The sequence below is a fragment of the Haplochromis burtoni genome, unplaced genomic scaffold (genome assembly GCF_018398535.1).
Source record: "Haplochromis burtoni strain Fernald_Lab_line unplaced genomic scaffold, NCSU_Asbu1 Contig_341, whole genome shotgun sequence".
In the NCBI taxonomy this organism is placed as follows: Eukaryota; Metazoa; Chordata; class Actinopteri; order Cichliformes; family Cichlidae; genus Haplochromis; species Haplochromis burtoni.
In genome coordinates this window covers 585,426-593,141 of record NW_024582702.1, presented here as the reverse complement: position 1 = coordinate 593,141, position 7,716 = coordinate 585,426, and the positions used below count along the sequence as shown (strand labels likewise).

At 41.3% G+C, this 7,716-nt stretch overlaps 1 protein-coding gene across 1 annotated transcript in view; it reads left to right on the top strand.

The window, feature by feature from the left end:
• apba1a (amyloid beta (A4) precursor protein-binding, family A, member 1a) overlaps positions 1-7,716 on the top strand; it is a 65,429-nt gene that overhangs the window by 15,122 nt on the left and 42,591 nt on the right. The gene's annotated exons all lie outside the window — the stretch shown is intronic.

Here is a 7,716-nt window from a genome sequence, read left to right as displayed (position 1 = left end):
ATGCAGCTGTATTGCTAATGGCGATGAATCCAAACAGGATTTTTATCCTACATAAAACTATCAGGTATAGTGATGGTGTGCTCTGCTTCTGCCATTCCTGTTGAAATGATTTATTTATCGTGGGTTAGAGTGAGAAAGGTAAGACTGGCTAAATAATTGAGTGTGGATCGAGTTGCAGTGTGACCACAGCTGTTTCCTATGTAGATAAAGTCAATGTTTGATCGCACTAATGTTTTAAATGTCACTTTTTCAAATATCCACAACAACAGTTATGTTGGAATACATTTTGGTGACTGGCACGAACACGATGCCCTTACTGATCCACGTAGATACACTCGCAGTGTTGATCCCATGGTGAATCCTGATATCCCGGTGAAACCCGAGCGCCTGTCGGGTCTGTCTGATAGAGCTGTGCATGTACCCACACGACGACACTCTACAGGCTCGTTCATCTGTGGAACTTCACCAGAATTAGTTCTTTTACTGAAAGTAATGGAAAATTTTTGGATGTATCAGGAAGAAAAGTTTGAGGAGGAACAAGCAAAGCAGAAACATCCAACTCTCCGACATGATCAGGATGAGGTATGTTTGGTGGAATAATCTAAGAGTATTTCTGATGGAAAGATTTGTGTTTTCTGCGAACCCATGCAGGACGTGAGAGCATTAATGTTCGTTCTAACAGTGTTTTCCTCCAATACTTTCACAGGTATTGAGTGTCTAACAAAAATGTACTGATTCAAAATGTTAGTGAACACAGACCCAGCAAGCATCCTGCAAAAACTAAACGAGGATTGAACACCAGATAAAGTTGTTTTAACAGTGTTCAGATTTAAAAGTCAAATCTTTGGAAGAAGAAAGACACAGATTTAAGATTTTTAGGCATCTGAAGGTGAATATTTCCTAAATGAAACTAATGTGCACTACTGTGAAAAGCATTTGTATCCTTCCTGATTTGTTACTTTTTTGCTTAATTGTATGATTTAAATGTTTCAAATCATCAAACAAATGTTAATATTAGTCACAGTGGTGATTTATTCCGCTGATCAAACCTACCTGTGCCTGTGTGAAAAACAAATGTTCTAATACAAACCCAATGCCACCCCCTCCACAAATGCTTGTCTCACAAAAATACCTGAACATTTTGCCGAAAGAGCTTTTGGTGATCCAGTTATCAATCAATCAATCAATCTTTATTTATAAAGCACTTTTCATACAAAGAAAATGTAGCACAAAGTGCTTTACATAGTTAAAAGCAGCCCACCCCACCCTCCAACTCACTCCCCACACTCTCAATAGGGCTTCGGAGTTGACGTCACGCCGCAATGCATTGTGGGAGCGCAGCTCCATTTTCGGGGTCTACGATCCAAACAAATACACTGTATTGGAACGGCGACTACGACAAGAAACACGCTTAAAAGCAGCTCGAAAGAAAACGGACGGTATAGAGATCGATTGCGTCCAGAGGCGAAGCAGCGGTATTTGAAAAAAATTGAGTGCATCGCAAATCTGGACCCATACGACATACGGCAGTGGAGTAAAGACCCAGACGACTTACCGCCACTGTCCTACCCCGATATCTTCACCTATCTTGTTTGTGGAGTAAGTGCTTACACTGCGAACCAGTTTCGTAATTACAAGTCACTGGAGGCGCATATCCAATTTACAAATGGCTGGGTGCAAGATTTGGCTATTTTCAAGCCGCCAAAATCTGAGTACGTCGTCATTCATACTAAGGTACGTCAGCTGGAGTGCATCGAGTGACATAGCCATTTTCCACCCCCCACCATAATTAATGTTAAATCTTTATCATTGAACTGTTAAAATATCGTTATCATATTATGTGCCCATAATTGTATAGTAGATGCAAATTAACACATTGATAATCGGGCAAATTATAAACGCCAATCAGTGTCATAGGCAGGCTTCCCTACATTTGTGCGAAACAATTAGCGAATCGTTACATAGCACATATGTCTGCAAAGTCACTCCATTCGATGTTTGATCGCAATTTCTATAACTTCCGAGACCATCAACGGTAATATTATTCAGCTATAAAGTGTGATAAGAACATATTTAGAACTTACCGGAATGAAAATGTCGTGAGCACACCAGCTGATATCTGGAGACGTAACAGAACTTGATATCAGCTCGTCTCACGGCTGCTATCCAGGCTAGACGCCTTCGTTTGGTAATATCCGATACATGAGCTCCTTCATGTTGCTTCCAGGTTGGGAAAGCATAAAAAGACAATCCAACCTTATTCCCGTGCCGGTCGTAAGATCGAACATTGCAGCCGAGCACACAGCAAGTACGAACCATGGCTATGCTATCGCTCCTAGCTTAGACCCCCAAAATGGTGAATCGGGCCAAAATCCTTTCCACGCCCACCCCCGTGACATCACGCTCCGAAGCCTCTCAATACACATATATCCCCCCACCCCCACCCACACACACATACACACACGCGCACACTTAAAGAGTAAAAATTGGGCTGGACTCGCATGAGCCAAGTGAGGAAACACTATAACAGGGAGCCGTCTGCACCGGGAGCCGGTCACAGACCGCAGCCTCCAGGCTGGGCACACAGCAGGAGGGAGGCAAAGGAGCCCCCCAGCCAGGCTGAGAGGACCCCAGAGACCCAGCAGCCACGGTCAATCACAGCCCCGGTGCAGAGAGCGCCCTCCGAGGAAACACTGGAGATATGATGCAATACGATATATATAGGGTAAAATGATAAAATAAATAAGAACAGGATACAATATAAATATAAATATAAATAGAGTAAGAAGATTAAAAAATGAATAAGAATAAAATCAAGAAATATTAGGTAAATCCTAAATTAATAATAGAATAACAGGATAGAATAAATAAGCATAAAATAAATAAACGCTAAGTAAAAGCTAAATTAAAAAGGTGGGTCTTGAGCCTGTTCTTAAAAACATGTACGTTCTCTGCGGCCCTGAGCTCCTCCGGCAGGCTGTTCCACAGACGAGGACCATACCACTGAAAAGCTGCCTCTCCGTGAGTATGTGTCCTGACTTTAGGGACAATCAAAAGGCCAGTACCAGAGGACCTCAGGGTCCGCGAGGGTTCGTATGGTAAAAGCAGATCTGAGAGATAAGAAGGCCCAAGACCATTAAGACATTTAAAAACCAATAAAAGAACTTTAAAATCGATCCTGAAACACACGGGGAGCCAGTGCAGCGATTCTAAAACCGGTGTAATGTGGGCCCGCCCTCTGGTCTTCGTCAGCACACGAGCTGCCGAGTTTTGCAAGAGTTGTAAAGTTGAAATATTCTTCTTAGGAAGACCAGAGAGCAGGGCATTACAGTAATCAATGCGACTGGTAATAAAAGCATGCATCAGCATCTCCGTGTTGGCCCGAGAGAGAATAGGGCGGACTCTGGCTATATTTTTTAGATGATAAAATCCAATTTTGGTTACATGTTTAACATGTGGGATAAAACCAAGCTCAGAGTCAAAAATAACACCCAGGTTTTTCACTTGTAGCGAAGGACATAGTGAAAATGCCTCTAATTTAGACAAGAGTTTCTCTCTCTGAGCCTCAGGACCGACAATTAAAACTTCAGTTTTGTCCTGGTTAAGCTGTAAAAAGTTTTCTGCCATCCAAGATCTTATATCCAAGATACAGTTAAAAAGGGCATCCATTGGTCTGGTGTCATCAGGAGACACGGAGATGTACAGCTGCGTGTCATCAGCGTAACTGTGGAAGTTCACTCCATGCCTCCTGATGACACCGCCGAGAGGGAGCATATACAAATTAAAAAGTACAGGGCCTAGAACCGACCCTTGAGGCACACCACATGTCATTTTATGGATCTTAGAGGAGCATGTATCCATACTCACCATAAAAGATCTGTCAGAGAGATAGGAAGTGAACCAGTTGTGTACAGCACCAGAGAGGCCCACCATGTGTTTCAGTCTGTTTAAAAGAATAGCGTGGTCTACTGTATCAAAGGCTGCGCTTAGATCCAGTAGCACCAGGACTGAGAGCTTTTGGGAGTCCCAGTTACATCTAAGATCATTTAAAACCTTTAGGAGAGCAGTCTCTGTGTGTGCGCTGAATTTAAACTAATATTTATGTTGCTAGGTTTAAGGGAATTCAACAGTTTTCCCTTAAAAAATAAAATCCTCATTTAAAAATTGCATTTTGCATTTATTGTGTTATTTGTTTGATGATCTAAAGCTTGAAGTGTGACAAATATGCAGAAAATCATGAATGAGGCAAATCACTGTAGGTGTGAATAAACAAGAAGACTAAACAAATGAATCTGTTAAACTCAAGAAGATATTGTGTGATTTTAAAACTAACTGAAATGTAAAAATATGCAGAAGTACACAGAATAATAATTTCACATAATGTTGCGTTGCCACCGAGACGCCAGCATGACCAGCTCCACTGCCATGATAAATGCCATAACTCCAATTCCCAGGTGCTGCCAGGCGGTGGTGCTGTTCTCAGCTGTCAGAGTTCTGTATAAATTCATATCATATCCAAATATACTGGAGTTTTAAGTTTGCGTTTGGTCCTGAATAAAGAAGACGGTGGTGAGTGAGTATTCGTTGTAACAGTTTCACTGTCACTGCTCACAGCGACATCTACAGTTTGCACTTCACTCCAGATCAGATCATCCAGCTTAAACATCTAAAGGGAAAAGGAAGTACAGTGGAATGACCAGAGATGGGCAGTAACGCGTTACAAGTAACCCTAACTACACAAAATGTCATATCTGTGTCGATTTTTTATTACTTACATTTAGTTAGTTTTTTATAAACTTCTTGTCCGAGTGTCTCTTTTATCCTGATCAGAGGCCGTCATTGCGCCTCCATGATGAGCTCTTGTATGTTTCTATGAATAAGAAACGAACAACTGAAGGGTTTTGAAGATGTACATGAAGTGTGCATTTAATTCTAATGGATTCTATTATTTATTTATTTTTTTAATTTAATGAATACTGTTAACCTGCTTCAATGTGAATTCTGAACCTGCATTGTTTTAATTTCCTGTGAATCACTTGTTTTGGGTTTTCTTCTGCCGATACTCTTTGATGGTAATACCAACACAGATCCCCTGACAGTTACAATGAAGGTTCGAGTACCTATCCCTGACTTTCAGCAAACAACACTAACTGGTGACATTTGAACGATCGGCCAGAGAAAAAGAAAATGTATTAACTGATTATCTTTAAAACCTAAGGAAGAAATAATCCACACATACTAACTGTGAGAATAAAAAAGGTGGTGAAGAAAAAATACTGAGATTTAATGATGATTTCATGAAGTTCAGAGACTCCATGACTGAAAATATTCCTGGACTGTATGCCGTCTCTCGCTCTCTTCTCTGTCCCCTCACACCCAATCAGTAGTGTCAGATGATTGTTGAGCCTGGTTTCATCCTGTTTCTGCTGTAACAAAACTAATTTCCCACGTGTGGGTAGGGATGGGTATCGTTTAGGTTTTATCTGATACCGGTGCCAAACCGGTACTTTTGGAACGGTGCCGGTGCTTAAAGAGTGAAGAACACAAACTTTGTCCTAAAACCTCTCATGTTTAGCTGTTTTTTTGTAAAAAGATACCAATGATAGCCTTTCCTGCAGCTATGGGGCATATATGGTTTCACTCTATCAAACAAGAAGACAGCCGCATGTAACTACGACGCTGTTTGCTAGTTCACCTTACATGCATTAATGTAATTTAAGTGGATTTATTTCCCACTTAAAAAGATAAATGGCTTCTCAGTAGACCCGCTGCTCAGATGCCTTGATGAAATAAGGGCCTGGATGGCTTTGAACTTTTTACATTTTAATGAACAGAAAACAGAAGTGATGGTTTTTGGTGGCGCTTCTGAGGCCACTACTATAGATCTTGGTTCACTGGCACAGTATGTTAAACCAGTCATCACTAATCTGGGAGTTAAAATAGAGGCAAGTCTTAAACTATTTTGGGGTTAGTGATGCGTCCATTAGGCGCCTGCAGGTTGTGCAAAATGCTGCAGCACGTCTTTTAACTGGAACAAAAAAGTTTGAGCACATTACCCCAATTTTAATTTCACTCCACTGGCTACCTGTACATTTTAGGATTGTTTTTAAAATTCTCTTATTTGCTTTTAAATCTCTTAATGGCCTGCCCCCCCCTACCTCTCGGAGCTACTACAACCATATACACCTGCCCGTTCCCTTAGGTCCGCCAATCAGCAGCTCCTTAAGGTACCGAAAACTAAGTATAAATCTAAAGGTGATCGTGCTTCTGCTGTAGTTGCTCCAAAGTTGTGGAATGATCTGCCCGTGCATGTTAGGCCTCTTCTCTCTCTGAATTTAAAAGTCTTCTTAGAACATATTTATTCGCTGAAGCCTTTGGCATTGATTAGAGGGGTTGACTCAATTTGTTTTAACATGTTTCAATTTATTTTAGTTTTTTAGTTATTTATTTTATCTTATCTCATTTTAATTTTCTTTACTTATGCTATTAGCATGTACAGCACTTTGTGAACTCTGGTTTTATGTTAAAGTGCTTAATAAATAAAGGTGGTATGGTATGGTAATAACGTGGTTAGCCTACTCACGCAGAGAAGAACGGCTGCTGCTGCATCATCATCCTCATCATTTCTGCTACACTGGCAGGGCTAGGGGCCAGGACTCTCCTCTTCGGGTTTTTGGGGGATGTTGCTAACTCCGGGTCCGATAACAGGCAACCCACCCGCAGTAGATGTGCTCGGTGTGAGGTCTCGCAGCAAGCTATCAAATACGGCGCATTTCTCGGCTTTTAAAAAAAACGCTATGCGTCGCCAGGTGTTTCATCAGATTTGAGGTGTTACCTCCTTTGACAGTATCACAGTATCAGCTTAAAGCACTTGTTGCAGGCTGCTGAGTTTGCATCTTTTGCTGTGAAGTACAGCCAGACTTTTGACCGCTTCGCCTTGGGCATTTTTAATCTGTAGCTCTGCTCTAAAAGAACGTACGTACCTGGACCCGCCTACTATCCTCGGAAACGTAAAATGATTGGCTAGAATTCAAAGTGTATCACAGCTCAGGAAAAAAAAGCACCGAAATGTGCGCTGCTTTTCGGTCTGGTTACTACCGTTTATGTCAGGACGATACCGGTACCCATCCCTACATGTGGGACTAATAAAGGTTATCTTATCTTATCTTAAAAGGGAGTTTTTCTTTCCCACTTCCAAATTCTTGCTCATAGGGGTTGTGTGACTGGTCAGATTTCTTTATTAAACTGTAGGCTCTTTACCTTACGATGTAAAGTTAGCACTGTAAATAAGACTGAATTGAATGTTGTTCTACGTAGTAAGAAATCACAGATCTGCATTAAAATGTGTTTGTTATTGTGCTTGTTTTCATTCTCTTTTGCAGTCGCCTGGTTCAGCGTCACCTTCTCCACCAGGAGCAGAGTCCTCCAGTCAGCACCTGCTACAGCACGACAGCTTTGAAACCTCTCCCACCAGTAAAGAGGTGAGGTCAACACTGGATTACTCGTTCAGTAGTCAACTCACACAGTTAACAATTAACATACTTTTGTCTTTTCATTTACAGTCCAGGAGAAGCCTTGCGTCCTTTCCCACATATGTAGAAGGTGAGTTTCAAATTGCCCCACAACTCCATGATATGAGATCATTTCATATGTCAGTCATTAATGGCCCAGGCTAAGCCTGATCTATGGGAATATGACCACAGATACAAAGAAACT